Below are 22,795 nucleotides of genomic sequence, written 5' to 3'. Positions count from 1 at the left end.
CCCACAGTCCTTCCGCCATTGCGTTTGGGCCAACAGCGAGAGTCCGCTCGGTGAAAGCGGCAAATTGGCTCAGTGTTAAAAATGCATGTAACTTTGACCTTGAGAACCCCTGGAGGGCTCTCAGGGACCCCCGGGGGTCCCCAGGCACACTTTGGAGCCCTCTGGCTTGAGGCAATGGGCTTGACAGCCCACTCCCCTGCTAAGGGGCTTCCTGCTCCAGGCTGGGTAGCTGAGCCTGAGGCCTGGGAGCCGCCTTCCTTGGGGGGCCCTACAGTGTGGATGACCTGTGCTTTGTCTTCAGGGGCATTTAGGGTGAGGGGTTTTAGGCACATCCTGTACTCCGGCTCTCAGCCTTGCCGTGCTCTGAAGCCTTTGTGCCTGGTCATCGTGGTCTGGCCACTGTCTGCCACCTTTGGTCTCGCTTTGTTCGGTGTCTTCACAGCCCTCGGCGTCCTCGGATACCCCCCTGCGGCTTCCTGACCTCCCTGTCCTCCCTGGCCAGGACCCTTGGCTTAGGATCTCTGCTTGCCCATGTCCGAGGGTGCTTCCCAGGACCCTGTCCTCTGCCTGTCCCTCTGCTTAGCCAGCCTGTCGCTTTGTCCACCACGGAGTGATGATGGTGCCTGTGTCCATGTCCCCGTACTCTCTGGACAAGTCCCCCGGCAGCCCTGCCAGTGCCGGGAATCGACACGCACAGAACTCAGTCCCTCCGTGGCTCTTCCGTTCCTGCCTCTGGAGTGTCCCTGCCCTCCTGTGCCCACACCTGGGTACCATCCCGACCCCTCACCTCCACTTTCAGGGGCCCCCCCAGTTCTCATCTTCCCATCCTTGGCCCTGACCACTGTGGTCTCTCACAGGGCTATGGTCCCAGTCCCCGTTGGGCCCCTGCCCCTGGCTGTGTGCCCCCCTCTGTCTCTGCCGTTTCCCACCCACGGAGTCAGTCCTGGTGCTTCCTGCTCAAAGCTCCCCTGTGGTCCCAGTGGATAGAATCCAGATTCCTCAGCAAGGTGGACAGGCTCTCCCTGACTCTTCCCCAGGGTCCCCTTTGGCCCCGTCTAGGCCACATCCTCCAGCTCCCTGTGCCTCATGCCACAGCCTTACCCAGGCTCCTCAGCTTGCACCAGCCTCTCCATCCCTTTCTACTTAGTGGACGCCTATGTAGCCTCCAAAATGCACCTCCTCCAGGAAGTCTTCCCCGCCTTCTCCTGCCTCGGTGAGGTGGGATCTGCACGCTGGGTCTGCCTGTGTTGGGGCCTGGCGCACACGGTCTCCTGGGCCTGTCTGTGAGGAGCCATGGACAGCGGGGAGGTGCCGTTGATCTCTGTAGAAACAGAGCCAAAAGCTGGGTCTGTCCTGAGGGGACAGGAGGGATGGCCGGTAGAATGGATGACCAGATCATTCACGGGCTGGGCCATCTGGAGACAGGGGAATGGACAGATTGTCCCCATCCCTTTGTCCTTCCTTAAGATTTTTCGCTCAGATTTATTAAGGTGCGATTTCTATAGAGTGAAACCCACTGTGCCCTAGGCTTTTAAAAATCCAATTGTCATCAATAGTCAACAGAGACATTGATAAATCCCTCTGTACCCTCTGCAGACATGTACCCTCTGTCCATCATTCAATAGCTGTTAACCCAGGGACAGACAGACAGAGCTTCCTTCTATTCCAGTGTTTGGTAAAAGTTGGTGCCTCTGTCCCCTGAGAAGCAGAAGCTGAACCCTCTGGGCCGAGCAGTTTCACACACTCACACTGCTGACGGCCTGGCTCCATCCTTTGTCCTCATCTTGGATGAGGAGGTGGCATTCCTCCTGTGTCTGTCACAGTGAGTGGCTTTGAAGGCTGGTTTGGGAGCCACATCAGGAGGCCACGTGGGCCTGGGCTGGAACCAGTGGGAGAGCTGGGATCCCTCCCCTGGCTGGACCTTGGCAGATAGCTCGGGGCAGCCTCGGGGCTCTGTGGAGGCTCTGGGGTGTCATCTGGGGGCTCAGCCTAGACGGCTGGAAGGTAGAGCTTGAGGCACAGAGTCCCACACCTTGGGGAGGGGCAGGGAAGGAGGTGGAGCCCACTCCAGGCTGAGTGATTCCTCCAGGCGGGACTGACGGCCAGGCTCTCAGGTTCCCCCCCAACCCCAGACCCTGGAAAGGTCATCAGGACAGTCTGCCCAGAGAGGCAAGTGGGGGAAGAATTGGCCCAAGGGCATCCTCCTCCCTCTGGGCAGAGGTTAGCTGCCCTGGCTTGTGCATTGGTGGGTGCTGAGTGGGGTTCTAGGGTGTCCCTCCTGGGGCAGGCGGAGGGAGGCACTGAAAGAGACCTGGCTGCCACTGTGTGGCCCCCACACACCTGGGGAAATGTGGGGCAGCGAGGGGCACTGTGGAGAGAGGGTTTGCTTTTCTGAGGATCCTGGGGGTCGCCCCTCCTTGCCCACTGGGCCCAGTGGGGCAGCAGGGAGCCCACCCAAAGCTGTGGGTTAAGTCGGAGTGAGGACCAGAGGGAAGGAAGAGGCGACTGGACAAGGAAGGGGGAAGGAAGCCAGGTCCCCTCGGGGTGGCTCAGCCATGCGGCGTCCTCCACCAGCCAGCGGCACAATGGACGTTTCCAACCAGCGGCTGCGTCCACACATCCCGGACCAGCCCGGGTCAGCACAGCGCAGTGCAGTCCACACGCGTTTTTAATGAGCCCCCAGGCGGGAACCACAGGTATGCTTTGCCCCTCACATCCTGGGGATGCTCATGTGCTGGGTGTCAGACCCAGACCAGTCACTTCTGTGGGACGAGGACAGAGCATCAGAAGATGGTAGGGTGTGGTGGGGGGGAGGGCACAGCCCCCAACAGCTGACCAGGGGGGTGTTGAGAACAAGCCTTCCCTAGCTGGAGCCTGCCTGGCCTCTCCTCCCTCGGCCCCCTGTCCTGTTGCGTTAGCTTCTTGCCTTCATTTGCGTTCTTTTGGAGCATGATGAAATATGCAGAGACATTTACGTATAAATAATGAATAAGCAAAGTGTGTCCTGTGTCCACCACCGGCCGGAGGCACAGATGGCTGGCATGGCCTTCCGGGTCCTGCCCGCCTCCCAGTTTCATTCCCTGCCATCTCCCCCTTCCTCCAAATGGGAACAGCATCCTGAGTGTGGTGTTTTCTATTCTTTGCTTTTATAGTTTTATCTGCTGTTTCTGACTCTAAATCACATGTGGTTCAGTTGTATATTTCTGAGCTTTATTTGGATGGAATTCCAGTGTGTAATTCTTCTTGCTTTTTTTTTTTTTTTTTTTTGACTCTGTGTCGTTTCTGAGATGGGCAAATGTGCAGATGTGTGGCTGTGGCCCACTTTTTCAGTGCTGTGTGGAATTCCAGCGTCTGAATGCACAGCAGCCCTCGGTTCTCCAGGTGGAGGATGTGATTTTAATCAGTTTGAGCATCACTGCTGTGAACGTCCATGTCTCCTGGTGCACATGGGCAAGACTTCTAGAACATTTGCCAAGAGGAGAGTTGTCGGGTCTTAGGGAAGCACATTTTCAGCTTCGTCAAGTGAGGCCGAACTGTTTCCTAAGTGGCTGCAGTGGTGACAAGTCCACCAATTGTGTCTGATGGATCCTGGACCCACATCCTGGCCAATACCAGATATTACCCCATTTACCCCATTAAAGATGGTTTGAGTATTGGATGCCTATGCAATGGTTTCTCATTGCGGCTTCAATGTCCGTATCTCTGGGTGCTAATGAGGTTGAATACGGATCCACATTTTCATCGGCTAGACACATTTCCTTGTATGAAATGCCTTTTTTTGGTCTTTTGTTTATTTTCCGATTGTCTCGTGTGTTTTTTAACATTGATTTTTATGAGTCCTAAATGCATTCTGAATACAAACTTTATCAGTTATGCATGCCGCAACCATCTCTGGGTTTCTGACTTGTTTTTCCATTTTCTGTTTGTTTTGTATGTGGTTTTTTTTTTTTTTTTTGAGACAGAGTCTTGCTCTGTCAGTTTACAGGCATGAGCCACCGTGCCCAGCCTTTTGTTGTTGTTGTTGTTGTTGTTTTTTGAGATGGAGTCTTGCTCTGTCGCCCAGGCTGGAGTGCAGTGGCATGATCTCGGCTCACTGCAAGCTCCGCCTCTCAGGTTCACGCCATTCTCCTGCCTCAGCCTCCTGAGTAGCTGTGACTACAGGCGCCTGCCACCTTGCCTGGCTAATTTTTTGTATTTTTAGTAGAGATAGGGTTTCACCGTGTTTGCCAGGATGATCTCGATCTCCTGACCTCGTGATCTGCCTGCCTTGGCCTCCCAAAGTGCTGGGATTACAGGCGTGAGCCACCGTGCCCAGCCTTTGTAGTTGTTTTGTATTGTTTTTTGGTTTGAGATGGAGTCATGTTCAGTCGCCCAGGCTGGAGTGCAGTGGCACGATCTCCATTCACTGCAGCCTCCGCCTCCTGGGTGCAAGCGATTCTCCTGCCTCAGCCTCCCAAGTAGCTGGGATTACAGGCGCCCACCACCACGCCCAGCTAATTTTTTTTTTCTTTTTTAGTAGAGACAGGGTTTCATCATGTTGGCCAGGCTGGTCTCGAACTCCTGACCTCAGATGATCCGCCTGCCTCAGCCTCCCAAAGCACTGGGATTGCAAGTGTGAGCCACCCCGCCTGGCCTTGAATAGGTTTTTTAAAAATTTAAGCAGTTACATTTTCTCAATTATTTCTTTTATGGCTTGTGTGATTTTTTAAAAAGACATTCTTATGGACCACAAGATCATAAATCATTTCTTTGAAAAAATTTTAAACTTGTGGGGGGTATCACATTTTATTTTAGAGTATAGATAACCTGACTCCAAGCACCGTTTCCCGCGATGCCGCCTGCAGCGTGAACTTGGTCATGACCAAGCTCACATCAGTGCATGGGGCTGCCCTGGCTCTGTTCTGTCCCATGGGTCTCTCTGCCAGTCCAGTGCTGCCTACTGCCGCTGTCTTTAGTGTGTCTTTATAGCGTCTTAGGGGCTGGCAGGGCAGTGCCCTCACCCCCTGGTGCTCTTCGTCAGGGCGTCTCTGCTATGTCTGGGCCTTCAGTGGTCTGCATGGGTCTTTGGGCTCACCCTCTCCAGTTCCACAGTTCCTTTCCATGTGTAGAAATGTGTGTGGCTCACCTTGGGCCAGGAGGCGAGGGTTGGAGGCAACACCGGCTGAGCTCTGCCTCCGGGAGGCGACTGACTCCTGCGGCATCTGGGCAGCCCCAGGGCATCTCTGGGCCCAGAGCCACCGTGCTTTCTGAATGAGCACCTGTTGTCTGGGCACGAGGGCAGAACGGAGTTTCCTTCCTTCTCACTTTCAGCTTTCTACCTCTCTCCTTCCTTCTTCAACCCTGTCTCCTCTTTCTGGTTGGATTTCTGTTTTCACGTTTCAGCAGGTCCTTTCTCGTTCTCTCTCCCTCTTTCCCTCTCTCCCTCTTTCTCTCTGTGTCTCTCTCCTTCTCTCTGTGTCTCTCTCCTCCTGACCTCTCTCTTCCTCCCTCCCTTCCTCTCTCTCCCCACTCCTTTCTGGCTCACATGTCCTGGGTTCCTGCTTGAAGCAGAACACTGCGTTTAGCCTTAGATCTGAGCTTTGCAAACCCCAGGAACGTTCTCATCCCCTCTCAGGAGCTGTGCATTCCCGGGGCCTATTGAGTGCCGTGGGGGTCCTCAGCTGCAGAGCTTCAGTCAGGGTCTCATGTGTCTCCTGTCCAAAGTCGGTCCTGCCAACTGAGCCGGTGGTGCTTGGGAAACCCCAATCTGTGATTTCTGAAGGAGCCACAATGACTCGGTGAGGGGCTGGCCAGGTGGAAGCCACAGGGTTGGAGGCAATCCTGGTTCTCTGCTTTTCGGCTGTCCCAGAAACAAGCCCACCTCCCTCTCAGGACAGACATCGGCAAACAGAAGCCCATCAGCGCCTGCTTCCTGCTGCCAGCAGAACTCCTGAGTGTGTCCACGACTGGATGAGATGAGGCAGCTCCTGGACCTGCCCTGGAGATGCTGAGTCTCATTCCCAGCCACCAGGGGTCCCACTGTCTCCCCTCTGAGCAGCTTGTGGGTGGCCATGGCAGGACTCCCCCAGAGGCTGGTGCACCCCTCTGGGCCCAGGCGAGTGGGTGTAGAGGAGCCGCTGGGCTCTGGCCTCTGCCTCTCCCTCCACCCCAAGCAGAGTCACCGGGAAGGGGCTGAAGGATCTCCTTGTTCATGGAGGGTGACCCATTTGTCCTAGTTTGCCTGGGACTCTCCTGATTTGAGCACTGAAAGTCCTGCATCCCAGGTTGCCCCTTGGTCCTGGGTAAACTGGGATGGTGGCCACCTTGGGGTTACATCAGCATGGTGCAATGGAAGCAATGCCTTGTCATTATTCATTAATTCATTCGACAAATGTTTCTTTGATGCTCAACCTGGGTCAGTAACGCCCTCAGCATCTCACCTGTCTGCTTTAATGTGTCCACACCCAGCGCCTGTCCCACTTTCAGCTCTCAGAGCCCCCTGCCTGGGGCAGGGTGGGATTCTGATGGACCTGCCATGCCTGCCAGCCCCCAGATGGCCCTGCAGGGGAGAAGTGAAGCCACATTCTCACCAGCACAGGCTTTCGGGGCCCTTCACGTCCCTGGGTCTTAACCAGGACTTTAAAGTTTTGATGATTTATCCCCTGTTAGAGAGTGTGGGTCAGTTCCCACGCTAGAAAAGTCTGGCATTGGTGAGCAAGCAGAGGGGATAACAGAGTGGCAACCATAGCAACAGAGCTGGAGGTGTCTCTGCAGAGGCTAGGGCAGGGCAGGGCAGGGCAGGGCAGAGAACAGCTGGTCCCCTTGTCCCTGCCTTGGGCCTGGATGGGGCCAGCACATCAAAGCTTCCCCAACCTGTGGGGGAAGCTCACTCCCTTGTTGAGCTGTGGGGGTTGGTGTGGGTATGCTGGGGTGAACCTGGCCCCTCTGAATGGTAGAAAGCTGGGTGCGCGAGGAGATCACAGAGTGTGTGCTGAGCATCTACTATGTGACAGGGATCACGCAAGGGGTTGTGCAGGTAAACAGGACCACGAGAGGACACAGAACTGTAGGCGTCGGCAACCCAGCATATGCAGCACATTGCTGGGCCTGTGCCGGGGGAGGTCCGTAGCATGTTCGAGACTCAGAGGCAGGAGGGGGTCTGGCTGCTCAGGGGGCCCGGCAGTGCAGCCCGGGAAGTGGGTTCAAGCTGGTGCGATTCCTAGCAAGGATTCCTGGGCTTTCTCCCACTGCAGGCAGAGTGTACATCCCCTTCCCTACTGACGCTGGGCTCCAGGGCCTGACTGTTGACCAGCGGGATGGCAGTGGACAAGATGCACACAGAGCTCACGTGGCTGGCTTGGTTCTTGAGTTCCCAGTGACAGATGCCTGGAGAAAAGCAGGCCTCGGGCAGCCACTGCTCCTTCAGCCTGGGCTTCAGAATGAACACACGAGGGACAGGCCTGGGCCCAGCCTGGTCTGGAGGAAGCTCTCCTGGAACGCAGCTGCAGCAGAGTGGTGGGTGGAGCCCGCTCCAACCAGCAGAGCTTGGACCCGCCTGCAGGCTCGCCAGGTGGGAATGAATACCTTCCCCAGTGACATGGCGGGAGTTTTCTTACCTAGTGTTAACTCTGCAGTCGCTGACTAATACACTGCATCAAGAGGCTGGGGAGCTTTAGAAGTAGATGTGGCAGTTGAGGGGACTCAGGGGAGAGGGGAAGGGCATGAGACCTGCAAAGGGGCAGCAGTGAGAGGTGTGGACTGAGTGTGCAGGGTTCAAAGTGGAGGTGAGGGGGTTCAAGATAGAGGGGGTTCAAGGTGGAGGGGGCTCAGGGAGGGGGTGGAGGGGGCTCAGGGAGGGGGTGGAGAGGGTTCAAGCTGGAGGGGTTCAAGGAGTGGGTGGAGGGGATTCAAGGACATGGAGGAGAGATTCCAGGTCACATGGAGGTGACGGAGGTGGACTGGCACTCGAGCCAGGCTGGGGAAGTCCACGATGGTTTCAGAGGAGACACCCTACCCCAGGGCACAGACCTCTTCCCTTATTACCGACTTTTCACCTGAGCTTGTTCCTAAATTGCCACAGCACCTGGGAAGGAAACACGCCTTCAGAGGTAGCTGCAGGTGCCCCTAGCTCCTCACCAGAACCCTGAGTGCCCACTGGAGAGGCCAGCTCCCGGGGCACGCGCTGAGTCGTTCCAGGCTCCAAGCTTTAACTTGGCCTTGGGTGCCTTGGCCCTGGACTTGCTCTGCATGGTCCCAGCCAAGCGGTCCCCGGAGCCCCTGCCTCCTGGATCCCCAGGCTAAGGAGCTGTTGGGCCCAGAGGCAGCCGCAGGATCAATGCATTGCTCAGAGGAAAGCAGGAGGGACCTGGAACTTGGAAGTGGCCCGTGGAGCCATATGGGGAGGGGAAGCCAGCAGGGACGCACTTGGATCATGGTCCGGGCAAGTATTTGGGGTCAGTGGGCTGGCCGAGGGTGGGAGGCTGCAGGGAGGCCTGCCTGGGAAAATGGCATTGCTCTGTTAGGAAAAGGCTGGGGTTGGGGAAGGAGGGGAAGCAGCATCTTTTATGAAGGGATCCAACCTGAGCATCATTAATCCAACAAAAACAACCATCACAGTGAAAGGGTTCCAAGTAGACACAGCACACATCCCCATCAACATGTTCATGAGGGCTCATTAACTGCAAGTGAGCCCTGCACAGCCCGGGGAGGCGGCAGCCGCAGGGAGGACCTCTCTGGAACCTTCTGTCTGCCCCTGAGGACTTGAACAAGCGCCCATCTGCTGGGACTCCCCTGCCGCCCAGCCTTCTGCTCAGGAGCCCTGCGGGTCCCCTCCTGTTAGGTCTTGTTTTGGTGGCTTAGTTTCTGTGGGTGCTGGGGTCCGGACGGCTATCATGCAGGGAGCACCGGTCACCACGTAAAATCCGCAGGAACGTTTGCTGAAGCGGCAGTAAGGAATCGGGAGCCTTGTGAGCTGTTCAGAGCAGCCATTCCTGGGGCACGACAAGGCCTGTAAGCCATACCTCTTGCTAAGCCATGTTCCTGGGTGAAGGCAACATCTATTTAGAGGGGAAATAGAAAGAACACAGTCTTTCTGCCCTTTCCATTTAGATATTAGCTATAAGATTAACTGCACTCAAAGCACAACTAAACAAGAAACCGATGCAGCCGGCACAGGCTGCTTTCTAATGATTATTATTGCTGTTAGTGCCACGAAACCTGTAATTGTCACAGGTGCACTCCAGAGGCTTTTGGGCAGCCTGGAAGGTGCTGGCAACAGCCACTCACATGCAGGTCGGCAAAGCGGTGCTGCCGGGAGGCCCACAGAGCTGGCTTGGTGCCGGCTTCAGGTGAAGGAGGGAATTTTGCCAACTTCCCTGGGATTGTGCTCTGGCCTTCAAGGCCACTGGGTGAGAGGAGGAGAGGGGTCAGGAGGGCCCTGCCCCAGCTCTGCCAACCCACGGCAGCCCTCCATGGGGAACTGCCCACCGGTGCCTGGCCAGGTGATAGGAGGCGTAAGGGCTGGCCCCATGGTGGCAAGGGCGCTGGTGCCATTTGCTCTCAGAGCTTTCTCGTGGGCCCAGGCTGAGGCTGGCCTCCTGCTGAGGCCGTGCCTGTTCAGCCTCTCCCCTGCCCTACATGGGTCCCCTCCCTCACTCCACTCCTGGGAACCCTATCCTTGGAAATTCCACCGAACAAGAATCCCAAGCTTGGGGGCTCCTTCTAGGGCGTCCCACTGAAGACACCTGCCGGTACCACTCATAAGGTCTGTGATATGGTTTGGATCTGTGTCCCCACCCAAATCTCATGTCAAATTGTAATCCCCAATGTTGGAAGAGGGGCCTGGTGGGAGGTGATCGGGTCATGTGTTGTGGGTATTTCCCCCTTGCTGTTCGCGTGACAGTGAGTGAGTTCTCATGAGACCTGGTTGTTTAAAAGTGTGTAGCGTGTCCCCTCCTCTCTCTTCCTCCTGCTCCAGCCATGTTGACGTGCCCTCTTTCGCTTTGCCTTCTGACGCGATTGTGTTTCCTGAGGCCTCCCCAGCCATACTTTCTATACAACCTGCAGAACCGTGAGCCAATGAAACCCCTTTTCTTTATAAATTACCCAGTCTCAGGTATTTCTTTATAGTAGTGTGAGAATGGACTGATACGGTCAGTCCTTGTAGGCATTTTCAAGTGGCAGCTCTCAGCTCCCCTCCTTCAGGTAGCAGGGCAGATGCTTTCTTAGGGAGAAGGATGGCAACAACAGGAATCACACAGATAAGGGGTGGTGAGGCGCCGTGATGATGCCCCCGGACGGCTGCCGTTCATGGCTTGTGCGCCGTCCTCCTGCCCTGGGTTTGCGACTGCCCCCTCCCTCCGAGCATCCAGTGTGGCAGAAGTTTGCTTTCTTTTTCCACCCGAGTGCAGTTTATTTTCATAATAAAAAGATCGAAGTCAATATAATTTTAATAGGCACTACCAGGAAGATGTATTTAAATTGGTGATACAGATGGACTTCTTTTATGAGGCAAAATTCACATCATGTAACATGTAACCATTTTAACGTGAACAATTCAGTGGCTTTCTGTACATTCATGATGTCATTAACCATCGCCTCTATCTAGTTCAAAACTTATTACCCCGAATGGAAACCCCATCATCATTAAGCAGTCACTCCCTCTCCTCTCTCTCTCCATCCCCCGGCAGCCACCCGTCTCCTTTCTCTGTGGCTTTGCCTATCTGGACATTTCATACAGTGGAATCATGTGACGTGTGGCCTTTTGGGTCCGCTGCATTCTTTCACTTAGTGTGAAAGTTTCAGGTTCGCCCACATTGTAGCATGCATCAGTGCTTCATTCTGCTCCATGGCTGAATGAGACTCTGTTGTATGGATGGACCTCACTGTGTTTATCCATTTGTTTGGTGATAGACATTTGCTGTCACTGTTTGGCTATTGTGACTAATGCTGCTATGAGCATTTGTGTACAGATGATGTGTGAATGTCAGTTCAATTTTTTTTTTTTTTGGGATAGAGTCTCCTTCTATTGCCCAGGCTGGGGTGCAGTGGTGCCATCTCAGCTCACTGCAACCTCCGCCTCCCAGCTTCAAGTGATTCGCCTGCCTCAGCCTCCCAGGTGGCTGGGATTACAGGCACACACCAGCACGGCCAGCTAATTTTTATATTTTGAGTAGAGACGGGATTTCACCATGTTGGCCGGGCTAATCTTGAACTCATGACCTCAGGTGATCCACCCACCTAGGCCTCCCAAAGTGCTGGGATTACAGGCATGAGCCACCACGCCCAGCCTCGATTCTTTTAGGTATATACTAGGAGTGGCATTGATGGATCATATGGTAACTCTATGTTTAGCTTTTTGAGGATTTGCCAGACCACTTTCCAAAGCAGATGCAACATTTTATATCCCCTCCAGCAGTGATGGAGGGTTCTGATTTCTCTGTCTCCTCAGCAGCACTTACTTTCTAGTTTTTAATCATAGCCATGCTAGTGGGTATGCAGTGGTGTCTCATTGTGGCTTTGCTCTGCATTTTCCTGATGACTGAGGGCTCTGAGCACCTCCACGTGCCCGCTGGCCCTCTGTGGATCTTCCTGGGAGCTGTCGGGTTTGCTCCACTGCTTCTCTTTTCTCAGTGGCTTCTGCTTGCTGCTGACCCCAAGGGCTTTGCTTTGACTCCCCTGGACCCTTAGGTGTTCACCACTGCCTGAGGACCTCAGCCCTGACTGATTTAGTTGCATTTTCAGGAGGTGGTGCCTTCTTGCACCATCCACCCCTGAGGTTGGCTTGCTCAGGGTTTGATGTTCACTCCAATTCCCAGCTTGTCCCATCAGCAGCCTGCAGTGGGTGCTTGGATAGGGTTTCCCCAGAAGACCTGAGATAAGGATAGGGTGCAAGTAATTTGTTGGGGGATGCAAAACCTGTTAGTGGGGGAGAGGGGCATGGGACGGGCCGGGGAGGGCAGCCTATCCAGGAGGATTATCCGGACAGCTGCTGGAGTGTGGCTTATGTCTTGGGGTTATCCCACCAGGAGGCAAAGGAGCTGGGTGTTCCCACACCAGCCCTACCAGCCTCTGAGGGCTGCTCCCTTGGGGTGTGAACACCCTGGTGCTTCCAGCCTGCTGCCTGGGATGCAAGGTGGGGAGGATGGGGACAAAGTGGCTCTAAAAGCCAGAGAAAGCCCTCAGACAAAGAAGCACAGGTGCTGGCATTCAGAAGGCATCGTAAGGGTGAGGGGACAGGACAGGCAGGCACAGTGTCTGCTGCTCAGGGAAGCAGGTGCCAAAGACAGCGACGTGGGTGGAGCCACAGAAGAGATGTGTTCTTGCCCCTATGCTGTGAGCTTGAGGACCTGAATCCAGTGTGAGTCACTGCTGCCTCAGCCCTGCCCACTGGTGTCCAGGGGACCTTCTGCCTGAGGCCTGTCCAGTCCATGAGCCCAGAAGAGTCAGGTTTGGCTTGTACTAGGGTCTCAAATTCCTCCTGCAGCCCTAAGTCTCATGGGGTGAGATGTCATGGCTGGGTCAAAGCTGACCCAAGAGGCACTGGCCACGCCTCTGTGGCCAAGCTTGTGGATGAGGGAGCCACACTGTCTGCTGTGGAATCCTCCTGCCAGGAGGCCGGGCCCATCCTTTGACTTCTGTGCAGACTGGGGACCCCAGGGGAAACGTCTCCCTAGTGGGGTTCAGATGTTGACATATTGATGAGCTGAGCTTGGAGGGGGCTGGAAGGCAGCTTGCAAGAAGGGCAGTGGGACCCCTGAGATAACATTCTTAGCAAGTAGGGGATGTGGGATGCTGGTTAGAGCCACAACAGTGCTTGAGTGTGGCTGGATCAGTGCTTCTGGGGACTGCATGAGGTTCCACTTGTACCCACATGACCAAGCCCTGTCTTGGGGTGCCCTGGGCTCTGAGGTAGCAATTGAGTAAAACCAAAAATTCTGCATCACTGGAGGCCCATGCTCCACTGCTGGGGAGTCTTGGAAAGTGTGGTGTACAAGGGACAGGGAGGCAGACACCTGCCCTTCCCCTATAGAAGCCAGAGGGGCCCTGCTGCATGCCCCCCTGTCAGGGACCCTTCTCTTATACCTGGGGGGATTAGATACAGCCAAGGTCATCACTAGAGTCTCCTGGGGTCACCTCGTTGCTATCCCTCTCTGAATCTGTTCCCCCAGGTTTCTCCTTGGTTTTTAGGAGCTTCCCACTATTCTTCTGATGAAACTACCTTTTATTTTTGGGTTCAGGTCTTGCCTCAGCCACTTGAATGATGTTGGGTGGACGGCATGGTCTCTCTTCTTCAGTTTTGCTATCTTGTGTCTGGGTGTGGGTTTCTTTTGGTTTGTCCTTCTTGGGGTTTGTTTGGTTTCTTGAAAACATGGCTTGATGTCTTTCATAAGTTATAGGAAATTCTCAGTGGTTGCTTCTTCAATTTTGCTTTTGCCTATGGGCTCTCTCCCTCCTGGAATTCCGCTTCATGCCAGCCCTTCTCACTGTGTCTGTGGGTCTCCTGTTCTTCTTCTGTTTTGTTTTTTTCCTTCTTTTCTGCCCTTTGGATTCTCCAGGTTTCACTCTGCATATTTTCTGCAGACCTACTTTCCAGTGTACTAATTCTCTCTTCAGTTATGTCTAATTGCTTTAAAACTTATCCACGGAGTCCTCTATTTCAGTCAATACATTTTTCAGTTCTGAAATTTTTATTTGTATGTTCTTTTTCAAGTCTATGCATTTTTAAAGTAATTCCAACATCTGTAGCTCGTGCAAGTCTGCTGATGCTGCTGTCAGATTGGGCACCAGCCATTCTACCTGTTGTCTTCCCCAACCCATTCCCACCAACCACAATCACTCCCTGTGCTTCCTCTAGAAGCATTTTCCAACTTCTCTCTGTAGAACAGTGGAGAAGTCTCAGTTACAGATGCCACTCATCCCTCCCTGTGTGTTTTCCCCAGGACTGCAAGAAGAGCCCACTACCACTTGGCTGGCAGTAGAGTCTGGTTTGACCGTGAGCTCCATGAGGGCTCCAAGGTGTGGAATGGGGGAGGACTGGAATCAGGCCCAGACAGCCCCATGGCTTCTCTGTCTCTTGGCCTCACTGAAAGGTTGGTCTTTTGGTAGCACCCCAGGAATACCTGGGAGCTGGGACATTTTGGGGGCAAGGTGAAGCCTAATTTCTCTTCCCCCTTCCTATCCTTCTCAGATCTTTTCTGTCCAAACCTCTCCTCTTGGGGGACTGAGTGGAAATACCAGCCACCCAGTGTGCTGGGCCAGAGCTACAGAGCTACATGGGGTTTCTCTCTTCCAACCCCACCCTATCCCACCTACAGGTCCTGTTTGCTCTTCCTCTCAAACATTTCCAGAGCCCAAGCCCTTCTTACTGTTTCCCTGCAGCAATTGTGGTCTGTATCCCCCCATCCTTTCCACCTGGTGCTGGGTAAAGAGTGAAACCTCCGAAGTGCTGGCCCTGCCGCACAGCTTGGCCCCCAAACAGCAGAGGCAGTGGCTGTGCTGCAGCTGCTCCAACCCTGATCCTCCTCCAACCCTGATCCTTCTCCAGCACAGCCTGCTCCCAAGCCAGATGTGGGTGTTTGGCTCTGTGAGCGAGGGCCTGGCTTCTGCAGGATGCCCACACCACCATGCTCAGAGGCAGCAAGGACAGCCATGGCCCCAGCCCATCCTTGTGGGCTCTAGCCCGTACCTGGGTTCCTCACTCTCACCCACCTCCCACACTCCACCTGACATCACTGTCCCTTTCCCACAGTCTCCCTTGTGGACTTCAAGCTCCTCAAAGAGATGGCTTAACCAGCTCCTCAGTTGTGGTGCGACATCAAATCGCTGTAGAAAAATCCCTTCATATGTGTGCCTGTGTATGGTACATGTATGTGTGACACGTACATGTATGAATACGTATATATGCAATTGTATCTACATGTAATATGTATGCATGTGTACGTATTTGCACCTATACATGCATTTGTGGGTGTGTATATGCATGTGTACATGTATATGTATGTGCATGCATGTGTGTATATATAAAAGTATGCATATATCTATGTGTAGAGATATGCATGTGTGTTCATTCATGTTTGTATAAACACATATGCACCTATGTACATTTATGTGTATGTGTCCATCTATGTGTGTGCCTGTGTACATGCATATGCATTCATCTATCAATGTGTGTATGTGTTTATGTGCATATGTGTGTATGTGTGCAAGTACATGTATGTGTGAGTTTCTATCTACGTACTTGTAGATATATGTGTACCTGTATGTGTGCTGATACACCTATGTATTTGCATGTGTATAGGTACATGTGCATCCATGTGTGTCTGTGTGTCTGTGTGAGCATCTACGCATGCACTGCGTGTAGGTGTATGTGTGCATCCATGTGTGTCTGTGCATTTGCATATGCATGTGGGCATCTAGGCCTGTGTATGTATGCGTGCAGGTGCACACACACAGTCTCCTGGGGGCTCTGCTTCACTCACAAATGCTGGTGGCTGTGCCTCCCTGTCATTTAGGTCTCAACTCCAGTGTCCTCTGCTTAGGCCTCCCGACAACCTAAAGATGCCCAGCAGCCCTGCGGTGGCCAGTTACTTCCACCAGAAGTGACTTCTCTTCTCTGCAGAGCCCACACAGGCACCTACAATGACATCATTACTTGTTTTGTTTGTGTGCTCTGCGTGTCTCCCACCAGGGGCACCGTGGCCCCACGACCCAGCAGGGCCTGGTGCTGGGAGGGGCCTGAGGCTGGCCCATTGGGCATCTCCACTTGCCAGGGGAGATGTGTGGAGCCTTTGAGTGGTGGAGCAGCGGCTCTGGGGGCTGACCTGCCTCTGACTCGATGCCATAGTCCCCAGACCTATGCAGTGTCAGTCTGTCTATGCTCCTCCATGACTCAGGACTGTGCCTCTCCCCTCCATGGAGGATGCATGCGGCCTGTCAGCATCCTCTGAAATGGCTCTCCGGATGCCACTGAGACAGAAGCAATTTCCAGGCCCCCAATGAGGCTGGCGCAGCTGTCTCGCCCAGAAAGCATGGCCATTTGTGTCTGCTTCATTCCCGAGGGGCCTCACATTGGGAACATGGCTCTGAGCCTGGCTGGAGGAGGGAGCTGCAGGTGTGGGCTGGGCTACTGTCCCCCGTCCCCTACCAACCCCCCTGCAGCCCCCATGGACACCCTGCTCTGCTCCCTCCCGGTGGGTTGAGAAGGGAGGTAAACACCGTGGGGGCAGCTGGAGCCTGCAGTTGGAGAGTTGGAGAGAGAAATACCTTTTCTTCCCTCCCTTCCCTGCCAGGAGGACCTCCTGGAGCCAACTGCTCCGACTCCTGAAATAAATTAGCATTCAGAGGGTCTGGCGGCTGGGATGTTGCTCTACTGCACAGGGAAGGAATACAGAAGCACCCGTGGAAGATTACTTTGTAGAAAAGCATGAAAGCTCTGGGAAAGGGCCTTGACGCTTCTGCTGCTAATAAATTTCAGCCGGTGCAGCAAGATAATAATGGGATGAGCGTGTGTGCGCGTGCGCACGTGTGTCTTCTGGAGTTTCAGGGACTGAAGTGGCTCCTGCTGGGCTGGGGTGGGTGTGAGTCTTTGGCAGGCCGGGTGCTGGGCAGCTGGGGCCAGACACGTGCCTGGCTGGGCTGCCCTGGATGACTCCTCAGCTGCCCGGTCCTCTCTGGGTTCACAGCTCCAGTTTTAGTCTTCATCACCATTGATTTGTGTCTCAGGAACCTCCCAGGGATTTTCAACTTGCAGAGATGGCTGGCGGTGGCAGGCGCCAACTGCCCCCTTCACCCTGCAGGTGAAGGAGGCTGCTTCATTTTGAGGCTGTGTTGAACCTCAGATTGCAGCTGAGAGTGGCCTTTCCTCCCCCCATGAAGAGACTGAGATCCCTAAGTGCATGCTGGAAGGGACAGCTGCCTCCTTATCCTTCAAATGCACGCCAGCCAGGAGGAGCCTGCTTTCCCTGGGGCTCCTACTGGGCAGGACCTGCAACAAGGGGCTTTGCCACCAACCCTGTCTCCCCCTTGGTGACTTAACCCCATTGATTTCCACCAATCTGCATCTGATGAGATGTGCACAGCAGTCAATACTCCAGCAGCCGGGCCAGTGAATGCAGAGGGAAGTGGGAGGGTGGAGCCCAAACCCCCGGCCAGGACGACCAGCACATGGGCAGGCCTTGCCAGCTCATAGGAAAACTCACCCCTGTGGCTGGAGGCAGCACCCCAAACTCAGGACAGTGATGAGCAAGAGGCAGCCACAGCACAGGTTGTAGGAACCCAGTGGACCTGGCTGGGTGTGTCAATAATTCATATGGGCAGAGAAGTCACCTGCAGTCCCCACAGCTTCTCCCCAGGAGCCCACTGGCCACTGTGACCCAAGTTTCTCTGGTCACCCTGAGTGTACTTGTCGTGAGGATGGGGACAATGTTTGAATTCCCTCCTGGGGATCCACCAGATGAGCAAGTAGCTGCCACCGTCTTCCTCTGAAGGCACAGGCTAGCCCCATCTCACCTCTTGTCCAGGGTCTCCGGCAGCTGCCCACTGGAAGGCTCCTGGACATCTGGCTTCTGTCTTCAGTCCCCTGGTGCCCTGGACCCTCCTCACCACTCAGCCTTGCTGCTGCACTGAGTCACACAGTTTGTAGCCTCAGTGCCTCCAGCTCAGTCCTCGCAGCCAATAAATGTTTGTTGAATAACTGAGTGAACTTCTGGCTGGCAGCATCCCTACATGGCTTCCCCGTCCCCATGTGCATCTGGTCACCGTTTGATCTTCTTCACCCTGGGCAGCGTTGGCCCAGGACCTCTGTGTGGGACATGGGCCTGGTTCTTTCCTCTGTTTGAAATCCTGCACATCCCTCAGAACCCTATTCAAATGTCACCTCCTCCAGGAAGCCTTCTGTGTGCCTCTATCCTTCCCTTCCCGGGCTCCTGGAACTTGGTGCTATTTTGTAGCCTTGCCAGTGGCCAGAAGCTTTTCCCTGGAGCCTGGGCCTGTCCATTGATTTCTTCATCTGTCACCTTGCCTGGAGGGCAGGTGGGCAGGTCATAAGCATTCATTGCAACAATTAAAGGAAAGCATGAGTGGGGTGATCTTGTGCTCCCTGATGGTTAAGCAGGACCCAGCTCCATCTCAGACTCCCAGGGACCCGCCAGCAGCCCGGGGTCCTGAGAAGCGCACATGCATCCAACCAGGCAGCGTGTCCTCAGCTTCCCCATTCCCTCCTTAGGCCCATCCAACAGGGATTCTGAGACCTGATCCACCCTCATCCTGCAAGGTCCGTCAAGAATGAGGACCAGCTTTCCTGGGGTCCCCTCCAGGTGGGAAGAAGCCGTCTCCAATATGCTGTCTGCCTGGAAAGTGCCCCCGTGCTGAGCCCAGGTAAGCCAGGGTGCCGTCATCCCGCACATCTGGAAATGAGCTTCCTGAGGCGTGGGGGCCTGGGCTGAAGGAGGACCAGTGGCCTGTGGGCTGGCTGGATGATGGCATGCCCTCAAAATGGCAGCAGCTGGCTCAGTGACACAGCAGGAGCAAGAGCAGCTTGGTGGGGGGAAGGGAGAATCTGTCTCGGGGCATTTGCCAAGTCAGCAGAAAGAGTGTTTGGGATCAGAGGGGAGGAGGTGGAGGGGAGCGAGTCCCCAGGCTGGTGTGTGTGCGTTGGACAGCACAGCTGCAGTTGGCTGGGGCTCACTGCTGCTCCTCTCACTCAGGTGCTCCTCCCACTCAGGTGCCCCTCCCTGCTCAGGTGCTCCGTCCTGTTTAGGTGCTCTTCCCAATCAGGCTGATCCACCCTCTCAGGTTTTCCCCCTGCTTAGATGTTCCTCCCACTCAGGTGCTCCTTGCTGCTGAGGCTGTTCCTCCCTGCTCAGGTGCTCCTTTCTTCTCAGGCTGCCAGGAGAGAATTCAGAGATCTTACAGTTGTTCCTCTCTAAGCATGACAGCTGCTGCCTTTTCTTTCTTGCTAAGTAGGAATAACGGGCAAGTGTCCCTTGTGGCCTCATCAAGGGGTCTTTTTTTTTGAGAGAAAGATGGATTTTGAAATTCCCTCTATTTCTGTCCCAGGTGGCAGGTGACCATTTATGAGAACACTGCTGTGTTGATGTTTTGAAGCTGTCTCAAATCTGACCTGATCTCTCTGTCTCCTTTCCTTCGGGTACCCACTGCTGGTCTGTGCCTGCTGCATGCCTTTCAGAAGCAGGGGCACTGGCAGGACCGTAGGGGCCATCTCTCCATGGTCTCCTGGCCTCCAGCCTTGTCCCCCACATCATGCCCTGCACTGCACTAGGCTGGCGTGTTTAGCATGGGAACCCGCTCATACCTCTCCCCTGTTGTAACCAGCTGCCAGTGCTTCTGGTTGCCCAGGACTATCTCTATGCTGCCAGGCACAGCTGGCAGGTTCCAGGTCTGTGGGCCAGGTCTGATTCTGCAACGCCCCCAAGTGCTGGCCCTGAGTGTGCCTCCATCCGCCTCTGTGCCTTGCTCGCGCTGTGCCCTCTGCCTGGACTGCCCTCTCTTCTTCTCTGCCCCTGGCCCATGGTGCATATCTTTTAAGACCAAGCTGAGGACTCACCTTGCCCAAGAAGCATTTCCTGAGCTTCTGGTTGGGCCAAGTGTCCGGGGGCCTTGTCTTCCCACCCATGGCCCATCTGTCTTCATTTATCTCGTCAGCATCCTGAGGCCAAAGGCTGTTTTATTCCTCTCTGTACCACGAGCTCCTGGCACATATCTGCTCTCCACAGAGGCTTGCCACACCGACCCAGGGAGGCTGAGCGGAGCTGTTCTCCAGCAGTGAGAGTGTGTGGCTGTGTCCTATGTTAGAGTCGTCTGTGAGGAGCAGGCATGGGAATGGCCCACACCATGAGGCCTCCGTCCGAAATGGTTGCCTTGACCCAATTCACCAGGCCAGAGGTCACCCTGGGGCTTGGGCAGGAGGTGTATCGGTCAGTCCTGTTAACTGCTGTGACAAGCAGTCCCCACCTCCTGCAACATAGCACACCACATGCACGCTTGCTCTCTTCTCACAGTGTCCTTCACAAGACAGGCTCAGCCGCTCCTCCTCCTGTGACAGTGTCCTCTCCAAGATGGGGATGTGGACCCTCATCCTGGAAGAGACACCACACCTTTTCAATTCCACTCCTTTGGCTAGAACCAGACATGTAGCTCCGTCCTCATGCAGTGGGGGTGGAGTATGATATGGTTTGGCTGTGTCCCCACCCAAATCTCATCTTGAATTATAGCTCCCATAATTCCCATGTGTTGTGGGAGGAACCTGGTGGGAGATAATTGAATCATGGGGGTGGTTCCCCCATATTGTTCTCATGGTAGAGAGTAAGTCTGATGAGATGCGATGGTTTTATGAGGGGAAACCTCTTTTGCTTGGCTCTCATTCTCTCTCTCTCTCTCTTTTTTTTTTTTTTTGAGATGGAGTTTTGCTTTTGTTGCCCAGGCTGGAGTGCAATGGCATGATCTCACTGCAACCTCTGCCTCCTGGGTTCAAGCGATTCTCCCGCCTCAGCCTCCGGAGTAGCTGGGATTATAGGTGTCTGCCACCACACCCGGCTAATTTTTTGTATTTTTAGTAGAGACGGGCTTTCACCATGTTGACCAGGCTGGTCTCGAACTCCCAACCTCAGGTGATTTACCCATCTCAGCCTCCCAAAGTGCTGGGATTACAGGCATGAGCCACCACACCCAGCCTCATTCTCTCTTTTCTGCCACCATGTAAAACGTGTTTGTCACCCTCCACCATGATTGTGATGCCTCCCCAGCTATGTGGAACTTTGAGTCTATTAAACTTATTTTTCTTTATAAAGTACCCAGCCTCGGCTATGTCTTTATCAGCAGCATGAAAACGGACTAATATGGGTGGGGAGTGCAGTTCCCCCTGGTTACCCACCTTGGGGGCCAGGGAGCCCCATGTCTGTTGGGGCCAGCTTGTTGTCCCTGTCACAGGGGTGTGGGACCAACTATGTGGCCTTGTGCACATGACCTGCTAGCTCTGTGCCCCGAATTTCCTGGCCTTTAAATGGACACGATACACCTCCTGTGGAGATTAACACGCGGTCATCAGTAAAGAGCCTCTCGCAGCCAGGCACCTGTTACCTGTTCAGCCTTTGGTAGTTACTCTGAGTCTACAGTGATGAGAGCTCCCAGGGATGTAATTTGGATAAAGCAGCAGCAATGGCCCCCTGCACTGCTGACCCTCCAGTCCCTTGTCCTGGAGAAAGCTTCCTTTTACTACCATTCATTTTTTCTTTTTCTTTTTTTTTTGAGATGGAGTCTTGCTCCATCACCCAGGCTGGAGTGTAGTGGCACAATCTCAGCTCACTGCAACCTCCACCTCCTGGATTCAAGTGATTCTCCTGCCTCAGCCTCCTGAGTAGCTGGGATTAAAGGTGTGTACCACCACACCTGGCTGATTTTTATTTATTATTATTATTATTATTATTATTATTATTATTTTAGTAGAGACGGGGTTTTGCCATGTTGGCCAGGCTGGTCTCGAACTCCTGACCTCAGGTGATCTACTCGTCTTGGCCTTCCAAAGTGCTGGGATTATAGGCATGAGCCACCGCGCCTGGCCCTTTTCCTACCATTTCTGAAGTCTGGGGCTGGCAGCCAGAGGCTTCACGTGAGCCACTGTTGGCCTCGTGCACACACTTGGCGCGGATCCTGTGGGGCTGTGGAGCAGCCGCTTTTTATGCCCATGCAACTGTGCAGAGTCCTCAAATAACACATCCCAAAGCCTGTCAGAGCCAGAGGCACAAGGCCCCACTTATACTTGGGCAAAGAGAGGCCAGGGGTCTTGCCCAAGTCACTGGCAAAGCCGCAGCTCAGACCCCGGCGTCGGTTTCCAGGCCCCTCCTCTCTGCTCCGCTCCTCTCCGGGCCCCTCCTCTCTGCTCCGCTCCTCTCCGGGCCCCTCCCAGGTAAGGAGATTTCGTGCAGCTCTGGCCCCATCTCGGTGAGATGATAAAAGTTTGTGCAGAATGTGTCCCGGGTGCTCTTCTGGCAAAAGCTATTGGAAAATGACAAGTAAGAGAGATAAAAAGGGGATATAAAAGGGACATAAAAATTCTGATAGAGTCTCGAGAGCTCAGGACAAATCTTGCTTCTCCTTTGCCGATTTAAAGAGAGTGAAACAGAGATTTGTGGGCGGGTGTGGGGCTTGCATAGGGCCCTGTCTAACCTGTTTGTTCACCTGAAGACTCAAATATCTGAATCTGAATGCCGGATCAAGGAGTGTCAGGATTTCCCAGCCAAAAGATGGAAGCAACGCCAGTGTCCATAGACAGATGAATGGTTAAACAAACTATGTTCTTTCCAGAAAATAATAGAATTCAGCCTTAAAAATGGAAGGAAATTCTGACATGTGCTCTAACGTGGATGAACCCTGAGGACATTATGCTAAGTGAAATAAGCCAGTCACAAAAGGACAAATCCTGTGTGATTCCACTTATAGAAGGTCCCTCTTTGTGGACAGAGGAGAACTGTGGTCTCCAGGGACTGGGGGGAGGAGGGAGTGAGAGGTGTCATCTAATGGGGACAGAATTTTAGTTTGGGAAGATGGAAGCGTTCTATGGACAGGTGGTGGCTACACAACAATGGCCAGGTAATGCCACTGAACCGTGCACTTACAAATGGTGAGAATAGGCCAGGCGCGGTGGCTCACGCCTGTAATCCCAGCACTTTGAGAGGCCGAGGCGGGCGGATCACCTGAGGTCAGGAGTTCGAGACCAGCCTGGCCAACATAGTGAAACCCCATCTCTACTAAAAATACAAAAAATTAGCTGGGCGAGGTGGTGGGCGCCTGTAGTCCCAGC

General features: G+C 54.2%; 1 long non-coding RNA gene across 2 annotated transcripts in view; it reads left to right on the top strand.

Annotated features, from left to right (window-relative positions):
* Positions 1–20,788, top strand: part of LOC117976638 (uncharacterized) — a 43,770-nt gene extending 22,982 nt beyond the window's left edge. The window contains exons 2-4 of one of the 2 annotated variants that reach the window (XR_008621652.2): positions 7,233–7,549; positions 18,203–18,354; positions 19,998–20,788. This is a non-coding gene — a long non-coding RNA (uncharacterized LOC117976638). Of the gene's footprint in view, positions 1–7,232; positions 7,550–18,202; positions 18,355–19,641 lie in introns of both variants that reach the window. The other variant, XR_004667404.3, reaches the window with a different exon arrangement.
* The last annotated feature ends 2,007 nt before the right edge of the window (positions 20,789–22,795 follow it).

Source organism: Pan paniscus, chromosome 19, assembly GCF_029289425.2.
Source record: "Pan paniscus chromosome 19, NHGRI_mPanPan1-v2.0_pri, whole genome shotgun sequence".
NCBI classification, from domain to species: Eukaryota; Metazoa; Chordata; class Mammalia; order Primates; family Hominidae; genus Pan; species Pan paniscus.
This window is presented reverse-complemented; position numbering and strand designations above follow the sequence as displayed.